Raw genomic sequence first — 19507 nt, forward strand, 5'->3', positions numbered from 1 at the left:
GCTTGTTTGAAAGAGATGTGAAAGGACAGTTGGGTGCGAGGAAGATAGAGAAATCCAAAGAGCTGGATGAAAAGTACAGAGTGAAAAGAAAGGGGAATTAAATTGTACTAGAGGAGATCAAACAAAAAATGCTAGTAAAAAGGTCGAAAGTGAAGAGATATGAAGAGAGAACTCAACAGTTCAAAAAGAATATGTTATTTAGTTTGCACCAGAAGAAGTTCTATGGAGGACTTAATAGATGATCAAATTACGTAATGAAGTTCCAAAGTCAGAAGAGTGCACAAAGTTTTGGAGTGTAAAAAAGAAACATAATAGAATGCTTTGTGGCTGAAAGATGTGTGGAATAAAATACATAGTAAGTTAAAGCAACCTCAAGATGGAGTAAAAGTGAGCAAGGGGTCAGTGAGTAAACAATGTGAAAAATTTCAAATTGGAAAACTCCCGAACCAGACGGTGTACAGGGGTATTGGTTAAAAAAACTTTACCACTTGTATGGAAAGACTGCATCTCAAATTGATGGAATGTGGACAGATGTAATTCCTGAATGGAGCATACGTGGAAAAACAGTGCTCTGCCAGAAGAGTATTTCAAAGGGCACTACGGTTGATAATTATCGACCCATCACCTGCCTTTAACTTATGTAGAAACTGCTGACAGGCATTTTGGCAGATGAGATTTGCAAATATCTGGAACAGCAAGATATCTTACCGGAAGAGGAAAAGGGATGTAGACGACGTAGTAGTTGTACCACGGATCAATTGCTTATAGATAGGGCAATACTTTGGGATCCACAAATCTATGCATGGCATGCACAGATTACCGCAAAGCATATGATCTGGTTCCACATAGCTGGACTAAGGAATATATAGAAATATTTAGAATAGCGACGAACGTGCGAGATTTCTTGGAAAGAAGCATGAAACAATGGAAAGTGTCATTAACATCAAACGGAGAAGATCTTAGGGAAGTTCATGTGAATAGAGGGATTTTTCAGGGGGACAGCTTGTCACAATTGTTGTTTGTTTTGAGTATGTTAACCTTGTCGTTCATATTACAAAAGGTATGTGTGTATTATGCGTGGGGAAAGGAGTACCGACTAAACCATTTATTATTTATGGATGACTTTAAATTGCATGCAAAGAACAAATACCAACTAAATATGCTTTTAAGAACTGTTTAAATGTTCAGTAATAACATATGTATCGAATTTGGCATGAAGAAATGTGATGTTTTTAAATTGAAAAGCGGAAAAATTATGGAAAATAGAGTAATAAAGCTTTTAAATGGGGAAATGATAAAAGGTTGGAGAAAGATACTTAGGAATTGTGAAATTAGATAAAATAAAAGAAGCTGAAATTAAGGAAATAATAGGGAAATAATACAAGAGAAAACTAGTTGGTTCTTAGGTAAGGATTGAATGGTAGAAATAAAATATTCGCAGTAAACACATGGGCAGTAGCTATCTTTCGATATAGATCGGGTATTATTCAATGAAAAGAAAATGAGCTAAAAGATATGGACAGGAAGACAATGAATAGAACTCTTCACCCAAAGAGTTGTGTCGATAGGTTATATGTAAAAAGAAAAGGAGGACAAGGACTAATAGATGTAGAACAATGTGTAAAAGAAGAAGGAAATAGTCTGAAAGTTTACGTCTCCAACTGTAAGGAAAAGCTTATAAAGAGCGTGGCAAATTTTAAAAAATTACAAGAGAATGAATTAGTAAGAAGCAAGGAATTTAAGGCAACAATTGAACAAAAACTAAAAGACAAATGGATTGAGAAAAAATGCATGGCCAGTTCAGTAAAGATATACCAGAAGCAGTAGACAAATAAAAACCTGGCGATAGTTGTCAAAATGCAACATGAAGGTTTAGGACAGGAGCTCTGATGTGCTGCGCAAGAGCGGGCGCTCAAGACAAGTTATGTGAAGCATCACATTGATAAAACGGCTGAAAGCCCCCTTTGTCGACTTTCCGAACAGAAAGGTGAGAATGTACAATACTCCGTCAGTAGTTGTGAAAAGTTAGCTCAAAATGAATACAAGAGACGGCATGATAATATTGCGAGAAAGGTCCATTAGAATATATGCAAGAAAAGAGGATTGGAATGCAGTGAAACATGGTACAAGCATGTTCTAAAAAGGGTTGGTGGAGTATTATAATGTGAAATTATTGTGGGATATGAATATCCAATGGGATAATGTGATTGAAGCAAGGATACCAGATTAGTTTTGTTGGAAAGAAAGGAACACACGGCAATAATTATTGATATCGCAGTGCCAGCTGATGAGAATGTGGAGGAAAGAAAAAAGGAGAAAGTCGAAAAATACAAGATTTGAAAAGGGAGATAAAAAGATTGCGGAAGTTGAAGAATATAGAAGTTGTGCCTATTATGATGGGAGCTCTGATGAGTGTAACAAAAGGATTTGACAAGTGGATTGAGAAAAATGGAACCCATTGCAATGTTGGAGAACTTCAAAAAACTGCCTTGTTGGGAATCGCCAGAATCTTGCGGAAAGTGCTGGAAGACTGAAAAAATAAGACGTTGATAGCCTTTGTTCATTTTTTATGATCCGCCTATCAGTATAAAATCGGTAATATAAAACAGTCAGACACAAAATGTGAATAATAATAATAATATTGCTAATAATAATATTGCTAATATTTATAATAATATCATTATTATGATATGCTCACTAAGTAGATTTTGAATTGCAAAACACAAGCTTTCTTAAAAAATATTAATAGATATAACGCTGATCCGCCCCCTCCCCACCCATATCTTAAAGAGTTTCATATTTAGTTTATTAAAGTACAAGTATACTTTAAATGTATCAGTGCTTAGTCCATTAAATCAAAGTTTTAGTTTAACCCTTTAGTGTTGTATTATTCATTAATGATAAAATACACCAGAGTTAAATGGAATACAGATAATTATATCAGGTTGACAAGAAAGTTCTTACGGTTTGTAACTTTTAAATTCAAATGAACATATTTCAGCTCAAACAAACACTTATTGATCGAAAAACGCATCATCAGAATCAACATACTTTTACCAATGCAAAACAAGTAACATAAAAATCTTGCATTCTGGTGGCGATTAAGTCGCTGGATACGTTTTTGATATTGCTTAGATTTTTGAAGCATTTCTCACTGTTATGTTTACAGGTTGAACCAAATAACGTATAAGGCAATACAAATGAAGACTCAACAAACAAGGGTAGATCAATAAGAAGTGTATTAGGGAAAGTATATTTACAGTATATTTACAGTATATTTACATAATGGTTTTCAGGTAAAAGAGTCTTTGCTGGAGAACATATCTGCTCTCGGCTCGGCCTTCGGTGGCTTCTGGTTAACACATACTCAGGCTAACCGAGTCTTGTTATTTATGTGTAATATTATCCACATATGTAAATGAGTGGGCTTCACCACAACACTCACGCAGAAAATTGTCGAGATGCTTGAAAAAGTGGTAGTCGGTAGATTAAGTTCTGGAATGTGACTGAATATAAATTTTAGAAGTTTTTGGAAGGATGAGGTGCAGGTAAAATATTTTCCCATGTTTTTCACATCAGGAAAATGGACTCCATGGATTAAGGAAATTACTATTAAATGTTGTATTCCTTGTTCAAACACTTTTTTGGGCTTTGAAAATTATATTTTCTGAAAGAAATTGAGACATATAATCTGCAATTATATATGTGTGTGTGTGTGTTACTTGACGAAACAATGTATTTATGTACATATATACGGAAATATGCTTATGTATATCAAAATATCAAAACAGTAGTAATAAAAGCGATAACTAAGTAAGTAAGGAGATAACGAATGAGGAGGAGTTTAGATATGAAAATTGCATTATAAAATGATTTTAATGACTTTATTGTTATATATTGCATTAGCTGGTAGCTCGGCGTTGCCCGGTCGTACAATACTCTTAAACATGATATTTTAATTTATGCAGTTTGCGTATATAATATTATAGAATCAATCCTGTATTGAATATATGTATCTATAAGTAGAGGTGTATGTGCATATATATATATATATATATATATATATATATATATATATATATATATATATATATATAAGTGAATGTGTCTGTGTGTGTCTGTGTACATTTCCCTACGCATTAACTCTGTCAATTTTTAGTCTACAGACTCGAAATTTGATATACAGGGTATTGAGATTTGGGAAAATCGATGTGATCGGGTTTCGGCCAGAAATGTCGCTGTTAAGGTGTCAAAGTTCAACGATTTGACCTTTGAGAGTTCTACCAAACTCCTCCGACAATTTTGGACCTAAACACTTGACATTTTAGATATTACTTCCTTGAACATGGATCTAACTTAATAACTTGATTTGAGCCCAAAACAATAACTTTTAAGGGGTCATAATAGGGGTCAAGTTAAAAAAAAATTAAGTTTTTTTTTTTGCTTAGCATACACCTCCAAACACCCGGGCAACGCCGGGCCGAAATACCAGTATATATATATATATATATATATATATATATATATATATATATATATAGGTGTATCTGTATATAGCAAGATGAGGTGGGTAATATATGCATGGGAATTAGCACGGGTTTGAATATAAATGAATGAATGATTAATGACTGATACTGATACTCTGATCAGTGGATTATGTTATCTTTGCTTTAACATATATTATAATATTTGGCTTCGGTTCTGCTTTTAGTAATTCAGTTTTAGTTTTTCATGTACAAAATATTTCCCTCTTTTCTCTAGAATAACGTATGTATTCATGTGTATGTGTGTAAACCCTGTGTATCGCTTTATTGCAGGTCATTTTTTTTTTTTGATTTTGAAATTTCTATGAAATGCAGAGAAGTGAAATTTGATACACCGGAATCGATGAGAGGTAGGGAATCCAAGAGAACTAAGCTTTGGTCCGCCCATCTGGTCCATCAAGGATTGCTTTACCTCATCGGTGAAAAGAACATTTTCAAAACTAGTTTTCATGTTTTTCTGGGCGCAAGCCAAACGTTTTTCCTTAATAGTTTGGTTTATACTTGATGCTTCTTGTAATTTCGTTTAAGTCATTGCAGCGTGTCTTTCTGCACAAGGAAGGTATTCCAGCCTTGTAAAATATAGCAGCACTTTTGCTTTCTGGCTGTTTGATAAGTTGACGGCGATTTTTTCTACCATCACGAGCAAAAACTGACTTTCTTGTGTTTTTGTCGTTCCTTAGTTTGATGTTTGGATTTTTTTACGAATGAAGACAATGTTCTTTAATCTCTTTCAAGCTCCTTGGCTAGATCTACGTGAGATAAACCTTCTGCAAGACCTGCAACAACACGTTCCTTTTTATTAACTGTCAATCAACTCTTTCTAGACATTTTAGGAGACCTGCAATAAAGTGATACACACTTAAAATTACCAGAGAATATAAAAATTAGCATAATTTTCTAAATATTTGTTCAAATTCCAGAAAACTCAGAGAAATAAGGCAGCTTGTTGTGCTCTTTCAGTGTATCAATTTTCATTTCTCTGCGTTTCATAGCAATTTCAAAATTTAAACAATATTGACCTGCAATAAAGCGATACACAGGATTTATATATGTACTAGCATTTCAGCCCGACGTTGTCCGTGTGTTTGAAGATGTATGTTGAGCAAAAGAAAAAAAAAAGTAGTACTAGAAAGGCAAGCTGAACCCGTACCGCAAAGGAGAAAAACAACGGGGAAAAAACTGACGTCTTTGCTGTTACGATCACCGTCAAACCGGAAGTGATGTAGATTTAAATTAAGGCTAGATGATCGAAAGGAGAAGATGACTTTCGAAAATATCGGCGAAAAAAAGCGACCCCTCCCTGTAGATAAGTGCCCAGTTGAAAGTGAAGAAATTAATGTTTTACCCAATTTTTCGATATTTGTCGTCTGAAAGGTCGAACTTCAAAACAATACTGATCTTGTAAAAATCCGTCGCCTACGTCGAAAGTTTTAGGCAGAAATGCAAACATACAAATATACATACATTTATATATTGGTAACTAAACATTTTCGACCCAAACCGATTAAAACACTTTCCCTATCTCTGAATACCCTTTATGTAAAATTTCAAATGTTTAGACTAGGAATTGTCTGAGTAATTTGGTACAGAGCGCACAGGTCAAATTTTTTTAAATCTTTGACCCCTAGTATAACCCCTTAACATTTATTGTTTTAGACTCAAATCAAGTTATTAAGTTAGATCCATGTCTAAGGAACCTATATCTAAAATTTCAAGTTTTTAGACCCAAAATTGTCGGAGGAGTTTAGTACAGTTCTCAAAAGTCAAATCGTTGAACCTTAACCTCTTAACAGCCAAATTTCTGGCAGAAAACGGATTACAAAGATTTTCCCAAATCTTAGTACCCTGTATATCAAATTTAGGGTCTGTAGACTTAAAATTTACAGAGTTATTTGCGTAGGGAAATGTACACAGACACACAGACAGACAGACACGTTCACTTTTATAGATATACTAGCATTTCAGCACAGCATTGCCCGGGTGTTTGGAGATGTATGTTGAGCAAAAAAAGGCGGTCAATTTTTTTAACTTTGACCTCTATTATGATCCCTTAAAATTTATTGTTTTGGCTCAAATCAAGTTATTAAGTTAGATCCATGTCCAAAGAACCTATATCTAAAATTTCAAGTGTTTAGATTCAAAATTAGCGGAGGAGTTTGGTAGAGTTCTCAAAAGCCAAATCGTTGAACTTTGACCCCTTAACAACCAAATTTCTGGCCGAAAACCAATCAAATAGATTTTCCCAAATCTCAGTACTCTGTATATCAAATTTCGAGTCTGTAGACTTAAAATTTACAGAGTTATTGCTTAGGGAAATGTACACACACACACACACACACACAGATACACAGACACGTTCACTTTTATAGATATACTAGCATTTCAGCCCGGCGTTGCCCGGGTGTTTGGATGTGTATGTTGAGCAAAAAAAAAAAAAAGTGGTAGTAGGATGGCAGGCTCGAATCCGTACCGTGAAGGAGGAAAAGAACGGGGAAAAAACCTGACGTTTTCGCGGTTACGACCATCGCCAAAGCTGAATTGACTTATGCTTACATTAAGGCTAGACAATCGAAAGAAGAGAATATCTTTTTAAAAATATCTGCGAAAAAAACGACCCCCCCCGTAGAAAAGTTCCTAGTCAAAGGTGAAGTTGTTAATGTTTTTAACCAATTTTTCAATATTTGTCGTATGAACAGTCGAACTTCAAAACGATACTGATCTTGGTAAAATCCGTCGCCTTTGTCGAAAGTTTTAGGCAGATATACAAACATACATACATACATACATACATTTATATATTGGTAACTAAAAATTTTCGACCCAAGTCAATTAAAAAGCTTGGCTTATCTCTGAATACCCTTTATGTAACATTCCAAATGTTTAGACCAGAAGTTATCTGAGTAATTTGGTAGAGACCGAAGAGGTCACATTTTTTTTTAACTTTGATCCCTATTATCACTCCTTAAAATTTATTATTTTGGCTCAAATCAAGTTATTAAGTTAGATCCATGTCTAAGGAACCTATATCTAAAATTTCAAGTGTTACGACCCAAAATTGTTGGAGGAGTTTGGTAGAGCTCTCAAAAGTCAAATCGTTGAACTTTGACCTCTTAACAGCCAAATTTCTGGCCAAAACGGATCACATCGATTTTCCCAAATCTCAGTACTCTGTATATCAAATTTCGAGTCTGTAGACTGAAAATTGACAGAGTTAATGCGTAGGGAAATGTACACAGACTGACAGACACACAGACACGTTCATTTCTATAAATATATAGATATAGACTAGCAGTTCCGCACGGCATTGCTCGGGCCCAATGTACTGTTCATAACTTTATGTTCACATGTATATATTAAAAAGTGTGAATATGTACGGTAATGCCTTTCTTTATAATAGGCTTCCTTAAATACCATGGAGAAAAGTTGGTAGACCGGCAAGGTCAATTTTTTTTAAATTTTGATCCTAATTTTGACCCCTTAACATTTATTGTTTTGAGATCAAATCAAATTAAAATGTTTGTACCCATGTCCAAGTAACGTACATCTAAAATTTCAAGTGCTTAGACCCAAAAGTGCGGAGGAGTTTAGTAGAGTCTGAAAATGTCAACTCTGTACACTTTGACTTTTTGCAAGCCAAATTTTTGTCCCCAAAACTGATAAAAAGATCGCTGCATGTCTGAATACCTGTTGTGTAAAATTTCAAATGTTTAGACCCAAAATTGGCTTAATAGTTTGCTAGAGACCGCGAAAATCAAATGTTTTGGACTTCAACCCTTTGGAAGCCAAATTTTCAGAAAAAAAAAAACATTAAAAAGCTCGCCCTATGTTTGAATACACTTTATGTAAAATTTCAAATGTTTAGACCAAAAATTGGTTGAGTAATTTGGAAAAAATCGCATAGGTCAATTTTTTTCAAATTATACCCCAATAATGACCCCTTAGAATTTATTGTTTTGGGCTCAAATTGAATTATAAAGTTAGATCAATGTCCAAGTAACCTATATATAAAATTTCAAGTCCTCATATTCCAAATTGGCGGAGGAGTTTGGTAGGGTTTTCAAAGGTCGAATCGTTGAACTTTGACCTATCACCAGCCAAATTTCTGGCCGAAAATCAATTAAAACGATTTTTCCAAGTCTCAATACTCCTTATTTCAAATCTCGAGTCTGTACACCGAAAATTGACAGCTATTTGGTAGGGAAGTGTACACATGCAGACACAGACAAACAGACATTTTCACTTTCATAGATATACTAGCATGGGTAATCGGCGTTGCCCAGGTATTTGGAGGTGTATGTTGAGCCCCCCCCCCCAAAAAAAAAAGCGGTCAATTTTTTTAACTTTGACCTCTATTATGACCCCTTAAAATTTATTGTTTTGGCTCAAATCAAGTTATTAAGTTAAATCCATGTCCAAGGAACTTATATCTAAAATTTCAAGTGTTTAGACCCAAAATTGGCGGAGGAGTTTGGTAGAGTTCTCAAAGGTGAAATCGTTGAACTTTGACCCCCTTAGTCGCCAAATTTCTGGCGAAAACCAATCACATCGATTTTCCCAAATCTCAGTACTCTGTATGTCAAATTTCGAGTCTGTAGACTTAAAATTGACAGAGTTATTGCGTAGGGAAATGTACACACACACACACACACACGTTCACTTTTATAAATATACTAGCATGGGTGCCCGGCGTTGCTCGGGTGTTTGGAGGTGTATGCTGAGCAAAAGAAAAAAAAAAGAAAAAACGGTCATTTTTTTTTAAATTTTGACCTTTATTATGACCCCTTAAAATTTATTGTTTTGGGGTCAAATTAAGTTATTAAGTTAGATCCATGTCTAAGGAGCCTATATCTAAAATTTCAAGTATTTAGACCCCCAAATTGTCGGAGGAGTTTGGTAGAGTTCTCAAAGGTCAAATCGTTGAACTTTGACTCCTTAACAGTCAAATTTCTGGCCGAAAACGGATCACATCGATTTTCCCAAATCTCAATACCCGGTTATCAAATTTCGAGTCTGTAGACTAAAAATTGACAGAGTTATTGCGTAGGGAAATGTAAACAGACACACAGACACACAGACACGTTCACTTTTATAGATATATAGATAGATATGAATATATACAAGTGAGAATGTGTGCGTGTGAGGACACTTCTCAACCTATATATTAAACGAATTTTTTTATGTACAAACTTAAAATTTTATATAAAAGGTATTCAGATATGTGGAAAACTTTTTAATCGATTTTCCTTCGGGAAAAAAGGGTTGCTAAGGGGTTAAAATTAAACAAAAAGTACTTGAAGGTCGTCGGATGTTTATCAGTTTGTCAACTGTTTCACAACTGCGCATGCGTGGTCGAGAAACATAACTGATTCCTTATGTTAAGAATAAGTAGGTTTGAAAACACTTTTTAAAGATTGTAGCAAGCTATTATCGGGCTTGAAGCACCGTTTTTAGGTTTTGGTTTCTATCTCAGCTCGAGTATCATTGTTTTTTTTTACTTACAAGAAGTGAACTGTTTAGAAAAAAACAGTCCGCACATGCACATGTCTCAGTTTCTGTATAGATTAAAATAAAATATTTATACGTATTTTACGACCTAGCAACGCAGGGCGGCCTGCTAATATGTATACATATATATATATATATATATATATGTGTGCGATATGTTTGTGGGTGTGTAAATATATATGCAAATACTTGTATAGGATTGGGTCTTTGATTAATATATATATACTAGCAAAAGTACCCGTCGTTGACTGGGTTCAAAAACAGCCTACAGAAAATGGACTCTGATTTATGAAAGTTAGATAGGTTATTAAAAAGAAGGGTTGTAAAGAGATAGCTTCGAATTTGGGGGTATCAAAACCAAAGCAAAATATGATGAAAGTAAAAATAAAATAGATAAACCCCATAATTTATTATACCATACCTGTTCACACTGAAACATTTATCACAATATTCTGTGGATCTATATTAAAAAACCTTGTTATACTTTGTGACATATTTCCATTCTCTGGAGGTCAGGTGCGAACAAACACCCCATAATTTTATTATACCATATTTCTTCAAACTGAAACATAATTATCAAAGTATACTTACGCAGATAGATATGAAAAGTCTTTATTAAAGTTTGTGCCTATTTCCATTCTATGAAGGCCAGGCACGAACGCAGACCCCACAATTTTATCATACCATCCCTATTTAAGTTAAAACATACTTATCAAAGTATTCTTATGTACGTCTATATCAAAAACACTTGTAAACGTTTTTTTTTTCCATACTTTGTGGACCAGGCGCGAACGCATACCCCACAATTTTAATGAACCACCGTTCTGCTAGATCAAACATACCCATTCCTGTGTCTCGATACATCTTCTATCATTATATGTAATCAGTTTTTTAAAATAGTCAACCATATAGGAGCCTATTCGTGACCAGACACACACACACACGCACACACACACACATTCAGCTTTATATTATATATATATATATATATATATATATATATATATGTGTGTGTGTGTGTGTGTGTGTCTATGTGTGTGTGTGTGTGTCTATATGTATGCATGTGTGTGTATATGTATGTATGTATGTGTGTATATGTGTGTGTGTGTGTCTATATGTATGCATGTGTGTGTATATGTATGTATGTATGTGTGTATATGTATATATGTGTGTATATGTATGTATGTATGTGTGTATATGTATATATATGTGTATATGTATGCATATATATATATGTGTATATATATGTATATATATATATGTGCATATGTACGTATATGTATATATATGTATATATGTGCATACACACACGCACACAGTCATATATATATATATATACATATATATATATATATATATATATATATTCGGCTATCGTCAACCGTGGGAGATACAGTTTAAATTTAAACATTATATATATATATATATATATATATATATATATATATATATAATCTCAAGATTTTAAGAAAAGATAAGTAGAAAATGCAAAGTGCAGTCATGTATATTACGTCTGTGTAGACTAATACTGGTACGTAGGTGAAGTTCATTGGTCAGTAATTTGTTAAACCAAAACTTAATTATACCGATTTCAATTAAAGATGACTATCTTACTATAGGACCATAAATGGGAAAATACAAATGACAAAAGGCGATATGAATGTATGCAAAAATCAATAAGCGAACTACCAAGTTTACTGATCCTAATTTCCCTGTTCCCCCTCCCTTTTTAGCCCTTTTTTCTCCACCCTCTCTATCCGGTCCTTTTCTTGCTTTCAATCTTCAAATAATAGAATAGATTTTATATTACAAGAATCTGTTTTAAAAACCCAGTTTTATTGTAAGATTCGATCCGATCATGTTGAATTTTTAAAGAAATTGCAACTGAAACATGTATGCATATATGTAGACAACAATGTTTGTATAAATAAATAAAAATTATACTATAATAACGCCTTGCTTGCTATTGATGCTATTGAGCACTTTTTGATAAACACCGGAGTTTCATTTGGTTTATATTTAGGAAACTACATCAATATTAAATATATATATATATATATATATATATATATATATATATATATATATATATATATGACTAGCTGTTTGTTTTCCCTTTTTCTACATAAATTTAAATTAGTTATACCTTATCTCTATATATCTAATATATTCCTCAAAATGACGGATCTTTTATGTGACACTCTGAGATTGTCTTTATCTCATGAACTAGCCTGCGCAGCATTCAGCAATGCAAAACATTCAGCTTTTAAGTCTTCCATATTTTCCTTTTTAATTCATATCATCAGATTTATTTTATCCTTTCATTATCATATATATACAACGAAACAGTACTGTATGTGGATGACTACGTATATTTTAAGCCCCCTCTCTCTTTAGTTAGAGCACTGTCGCAAATAATCTCACTCACTACTTAATTGGCTGTAAATGCGAGGCTTGCTCTTTGTTTGTAAATAAAAAGATAGACGACTTGAACACTATAAAAATGGTGGACGAATGTTTGTTTGAAATAGATATTTGTTGAGGTCATTTGCGGGCGCCACCCCCGTCGGTCGATAGGTAGAATTGCCAACTATCAACTCGATAGTTCTAGGCTCAATCCTTGCCTAGGGAAAGGTGCCATATATAGTGAATAAATGACAAAAGACTATATTCCAAAGTTCATGATGTTGACCATCTTATAATTTATTCCTTTAATTCAATTGACATTTACAATTATTGACAGTATCTGTTTCGTAGCGCGAAATCAATCACTTAATTATTATATCAATCAGTGAATCTATTATGCTCTAATAATATTCGTATGATGGGGGGGGCATAACATCCTTTCGAGAGGATGGCAATAATGGTTTTGTCGCAAACACCTAACGTACATTTGAGGCAAAATAGCAATGTTCTACAGCTGAGCTAATGGGTACCCTCTTGATATGGTTTACTCCGTCATAAAAAGGAAAATAAATAATTTTTCCCAGATAAAATCTAAGATGGCGGCTAAATGTCCAATTAACATTCGTTTACCTTGGTTAGTGACAGTAAGTGAAAAGTTCGCCAAACTGTAGAACGTTGCTATTTTGCCTCCAATGTACGTTTGTTTTTTGCGACAAAACCATTATTGCCATCCTGTCGAATAATATAGAATAATGTTATTTATCAATTTAAATGTAGTTGCAGTGCAAACTATGTGGTTACGTCCAACAACATGTACCTAGTAAAATCCGGAATGAAATCTACCAACCAACAGACAGTTTGAGCAATACGTACGGTTCCGCTACAACGGACCATTTGCTTTAAAACCCGCGGTGTGCAATGAATTTCAGCAGTGACTCATTTTCTATCCTGATTAACGCTCACTCGTTATTTCATTTGAAGGTCTTTGAGACTATTCACGTCTGGCTTGTGGCACTATTTCCTTGTGCCACTGTTTCTAACACACTCTGCAGCATGGACGGGTGGTAAATTGTCCATGAGCGTAGAGATACAAAGAAACCCCTTCCCATAATCCCCGTGCTATCTTTCTGTCTCTTTCCTGCACGACCACCATGATGTGAGGACGCATAGACTGTCTCTCCGTAAATGAGGGGGGCCACCCCCTCCCTCAACACTAGTTAGGGTAGGTTAGTTAGCTTTGAAAAGCCTATTGTAAAAATTAATTGTAAATTGTTTTTTTTGTAATATATATTGTATCTCTAATGTAAAATAAAATAGTTAGTTATACCTTTGTATATTACAATTGTGTCGCGTGTCATTTTTCTTGTGTCTGCCATGAATTCCTTCATAAATGTCTTAAGTCGAAAGGCGGCCCTGAGGACAAAGAAATGAAGATTCCCACCAGAATGCCACCAGGGTGAAGAGATCATCTTGAGAAAGGAAAGGAGCCACACCCAAAACCAACATCTCAGGTATGATTTTCTTCTTGTTACTCAGACCCTAATGACTGGCCCATCTTCATGTCTTCATGAGACCGCTTTAAGACATTTACTATAACGCATCTGTGTCGCAGTATAAATGATGCACTATGACCAGAACATATTGTTTCCCAGCATGGAAATAATTTCGACCCTTAAACCCACGGCACAACCAAAAATAACGACCACTAGACGAATCGAATAAAAAAAAAAATGGTCCACGGTCTTTAAAAACGGAAAAAACTATTATTTCTGGCAAAATTAAAAAAAAATGGCAGACCAGTACACACGCGCACAAAAAAAAAAAAAAAAAAAAAAAACGCACTCAAAAAGAAAATTCAGAACCTGAACAAAAAATTGTCTTGCACCTACAAAAAAAAAAAAAAAAAAAAACAGTTTGCAAAAGATCGATTTAAAAAAAAAAAGAGTATTGAAAGTAACCCTTCGAAAAAAAAAAGTAAGAAATGTGTCCTACACAAAAAAAAAAAAACAGAGACAAAAAGAAATTGTCTCTAAAATATGCAATATCTCTTTCTCTCTCACGCTTTCTCTCTTTCTGTCTCTCTCCGGATATATATCGATATGTGTGTATATCTCTGCATCTTGTTATTACATGAAAGAAAAAAGAAAAGAAAAAAATCCTTCAAACACGAAGCTCGAAAAATAAATTAAAAAAAAAAAAAAAAGGAAAGAAAATAAAGGATACCTAACATTTTTTATCTGATCTTTATTTCAGGTTTATAAAAATATAGGACTTTTTAAAAAAATTCTTTTGACTTTGCAAGTGTTAGATTCAGATTTGAAAAAATAGAACTTTTACATTATATTTTATTCCATGAACAGTTGATGTGTTTATTTTTCAGGTTAGGTACCAATTTACGCTGAAATATAAGGGGACTTTTTGATTTGATAATGTTTTTTATTTATTTTTTTTGTCTGTTAAAAAAAGAAAAGAAGGGAGAGAAAAAATATTATCGCTAAAAATTTAGATTACATAATACGAAGTTTTCTTTGTGTCAGCGCCTTACAAAATTGATAAAAACAAGATTTTTTTTCTATTTTATTATTTTTTAAACTCGTAGAAATGTTTAATGTCTACCTGTCACTCATTTTTTAAAACAATGGCCGCACATGGGAAGGATAAGCTAAGATGACCTCGTCATGGTGTTTGTGAGGTTGTTAAGGGATGGGTGGTAGAACAACGCTACCTGCCTCTCTCTCTCTCTTCTTCTCTCTATCTCTCTCTCATTCCCTTACCTGTGAGGACGAGAGAGTGACTTTTAAAATCGTCGAAGATTTTTTTTTTGTTATTACGTAATGGTGTTATGAGGGTGGTGGGGTGTGTAATGGCATCGCTCTGCCTCTATCCCCTTCTTTTTCCCCTCATTCTCTTTCTCTACTCTTGCGTTTTAATGATTGTATAGCTAAACCCCCATGGCTGATTGCAGGAGGGCATATAATAACGAATTAACTTGGAGTTTTTTTTAATTTTTCTACCAAGTTTAAAGAACAAAATTATTTATGCTTCGTTAAATTACATTAAATGATGTCTTCAATTGGTTTTTATTAAAAATAAAAACTGAGACAATTATTCAAACAGCACTTAAAGTACTTTTTTTGAAGTCCTCGAGTGTTTGGAAAAGCCAACTGTTACATGATTACGTTAATTTTTTAAGAGTTCTCTGAAATGTTCATAGTTTTTTTTAAAGAAAAATTACGCTATTACATTTCGAATATTCTCTGAATTTTTAATAATTTCTAAGGAAATATTGTTTGACTAACGAAAGAGATTTTCCTGAACTCTAGATGATTTTAAGGAAGAATTATTCGAGCAAATTCTTTAATTGAAGGTTTATTTGAAATTGGACCGTATGATAGGGGTCCCTGAAATATTGACTGAGGAGTATATACGTAAAATTGAATTATTAAGAAAAAAAAAAGATTTCCTCAGTCTAGAAAGATCTCTCTTTAATTGAAATTTTAATTCTTTCGAGCTTTTAACTATACAGAACTGGTCGTTAACTAATGTAGCTCCTAGGTGTGGCGGGAGTTTATCAATTCGAAATAATCCTTGTGAGTGAGTTTAGGAAAAGAGTTGCTTTTAAATAATAAAATAATTACTTGGAAAATAAAGTTAATTAACATGAAAAGTTTCTGAATTCGAAATGACCTGGATAATGGTCTAAAAGAAGAAATGATTTTTAAGAATCAATTAGATAACTTTAAATGTACACTGAATTTTAAAAATAATAATTACGAAATGAAAAAGTTTTGGGATGTCTCTGAATCTCATTGTGAAGGGTAAATTGATTCAAAATGAATTTTCTATGATCTTTTCGGAAGATTAATTTTAATAATGAACCAAATGTTTGGAATAATTTTTGAATTGTATTACGAAAAATGGGTCTATTCGAAGTTTATGACCTTTTGAGAAGATTGGTTTTTATAATAATAAATGACTTACTTTGGAAAGAAGTTAACTAACATATATTGATTTTAACGATGAACCAAAATACTTGAAATAATTTTTAAATTTTGGAATTAAATTTTAATGATCTTTTGTAAATCAAGTTTTGAAAAAATACATATACTTTTTAAATGTACCCTGAAATTTGGGAAAAAGTTAATTATGAATGTAATAACTGAAATGCCTTTGCATTGTGTAAACAAATTCTAATTGTGACCGAGGTGCTCTGAAATGATTTTTTAAAAATGTTTTCTTTTTAAGAAAAAAAATTGTTAACACCCTATTTCATTGATTTAATGTATACCAGGTTTCTGAATTGTTTATTTTTGGAAATTTTTTTCCCCCTAATTGAGTATTCTAACTCATGAAGGCTGAGTGCCCTTCTTAGTTAATTCTTTATATAATTAATAAATATTCCGTGGTGGATAGTTTTTATTGGTCGCTCGGCGGCAGACTCCTTGCTCTAACAGAATTAATTGGATTAGAACCTCTGAAGACCAAGGTTTTACTAAATCCATATAGGTCGGCGTGATGAGGTCACGTAACCCCGACTTATCTAAAATACATTATACTGGTTGCTGAAGAGAGCGTAAGTCCAGTAACTGAAGTAATAACTTGGAATACATATAGGTCGGCGTGATGAGGTCACGTAACTCCGACTTGGTTAAAATACATTATACTGGTTGCTGAAGAGAGCGTAAATCCAGTTACGGAAATAATGTTATGCAGACTAAATTAAAAAAACGTATAGGTCGGCGTGATAGACTCACATAAAATCCGGCTTAGTGAAATACGTATAGGTCGGCGTGATAAACTCACGTAGAATCCGGCTTAGTGAAATACGTATAGGTCGGCGTGATAAACTCACGTAGAATCCGGCTTAGTGAAATACGTATAGGTCGGCGTGATAAACTCACGTAGAATCCGGCTTAGTGAAATACGTATAGGTCGGCGTGATAAACTCACGTAGAATCCGGCTTAGTGAAATACGTATAGGTCGGCGTGATAAACTCACGTAGAATCCGGCTTAGTCAAATACGTATAGGTCAGCGTGATAAACTCACGTAGAATCCGGCTTAGTCAACTACGTATAGGTCGGCGTGATGAACTCACGTAAAATCCGGCTTTGTTAAAAAAATATTATACTGGTTGCTTAACAAAGTGTAAATCCAGTAACTGAAATCGTGATGCCATTGCCTCGATAGAGGGCGAGGATGATTACCCTCTCTGGTATTTGAAGCAGTATACCAGCCTACCAGGAGCCTGGTGGAAAAGATAACTTGCTTCACTGAGTTCCTGATGGAACGTAGAGCATGGGGACATTGATTGCTGACGGCCGGTTGACGCACCATTCACGGAAAATTAGGGACTTCTGAAATTTATGAATGCTCATAAATTTCGGATAGCATAGGGAGGGATGTGGCACTATTTCCTTGTGCCACTGTTTCTAACACACTCTGCAGCATGGACGGGTGGTAAATTGTCCATGAGCGTAGAGATACAAAGAAACCCCTTCCCATAATCCCCGTGCTATCTTTCTGTCTCTTTCCTGCACGACCACCATGATGTGAGGACGCATAGACTGTCTCTCCGTAAATGAGGGGGGCCACCCCCTCCCTCAACACTAGTTAGGGTAGGTTAGTTAGCTTTGAAAAGCCTATTGTAAAAATTAATTGTAAATTGTTTTTTTTGTAATATATATTGTATCTCTAATGTAAAATAAAATAGTTAGTTATACCTTTGTATATTACAATTGTGTCGCGTGTCATTTTTCTTGTGTCTGCCATGAATTCCTTCATAAATGTCTTAAGTCGAAAGGCGGCCCTGAGGACAAAGAAATGAAGATTCCCACCAGAATGCCACCAGGGTGAAGAGATCATCTTGAGAAAGGAAAGGAGCCACACCCAAAACCAACATCTCAGGTATGATTTTCTTCTTGTTACTCAGACCCTAATGACTGGCCCATCTTCATGTCTTCATGAGACCGCTTTAAGACATTTACTATAACACATCTGTCGGTCACACCCCAGTGACCGGCTGATTGTGGTATAGGCTAAGGAGACCTTCTCTCTGTAAGCAGAAGGATTGTGTTTTAGGTTTGGACGTAATTTTTCTCTAAGGCGTTTTCTCTCCATATCATAACGTTCCTCTCATTTTTCCCCCGTTCCCCCGATAATTTGATTTTATTTTAGTCGCTCCTCACATTAAAATTCGTTTTCCTATAATAATAAAATAAAAAAAAAAGAAAACCCTCGATTTGGCTTTTGAAAAGTGAGTGCGAAACCTGGTCGGGCGACTCTACTCCATTATCTATTTTTTTTTCCTTCATTAAATATTTTCCCTCCGTCATTCTTTTTATCAGGGATACAAAAAAAACTCCATCTTCCCTTTTTCATAACTATAATAAAGTTTTGTACCCCCCCCCAAAAAAAAAATAATGATGATATATATATATATATATGTGTGTGTGTGTGTGTCATAAATTTCTTTTAGTTAACCAACGGTTTATGTTGTACATTAATAGTGCACAACTGAGGTTGTTAATTCAATATCATTTATTATATTCTCAAAAACGCCTTTATTTGCAAATAACTGGTTCTACCCACTTCAAGAACAAGACACACTCACACTATATACGCGCGTGCGCGTGCGTGTGTGTGCGTGTGTGTGTGTGTGTGTGTGTGTGTGTGTGTGTGTGTGTGTGTGTGTGTGTGTGTGTGTGTGACCAGCAATCGAGATGTTGCATGTTCCTAATACCTGATCGCCTGAGTTGCTAAAGCTTTCTAAATTTATAGAAGACAACGTAATAAGGTTTAATATATTTTCAAGAGGTACGTTCCATTTACACAAGTCGTTTATCAGGATAGGTGCGTGCCGACCCGAAAGATTTTTACGCTCATATGCAGTGAAACAGATGACTCAATAAACAAGTGGTCGCGCTCAGGGATGCAGACAGCAGGATTATTACTGATTCCTATTCAAATGGATCAATGTTTTCATCGAAATCACACCGATTTTCTTTGCTGTAAAACATTCTCGAGAAGTATCCATCCAATTATATAAATAAT

General features: G+C 34.3%; 1 protein-coding gene and 1 long non-coding RNA gene across 2 annotated transcripts in view; both read left to right on the plus strand.

Moving 5' to 3' along the window:
• The window catches only part of LOC145286247 (uncharacterized), a 153227-nt gene that overhangs the window by 22119 nt on the left and 111601 nt on the right, over positions 1–19507 (plus strand). The window lies entirely within an intron of this gene.
• Positions 13468–18416, plus strand: LOC145286246 (uncharacterized). The gene is made up of 2 exons (XR_013869133.1): positions 13468–17069; positions 17191–18416. It is a non-coding gene; the product is annotated as an uncharacterized LOC145286246 (long non-coding RNA).

This window comes from Euprymna scolopes, chromosome 10 (genome assembly GCF_053919585.1).
Source record: "Euprymna scolopes isolate OS-2025 chromosome 10, ASM5391958v1, whole genome shotgun sequence".
Taxonomy (NCBI): domain Eukaryota; kingdom Metazoa; phylum Mollusca; class Cephalopoda; order Sepiida; family Sepiolidae; genus Euprymna; species Euprymna scolopes.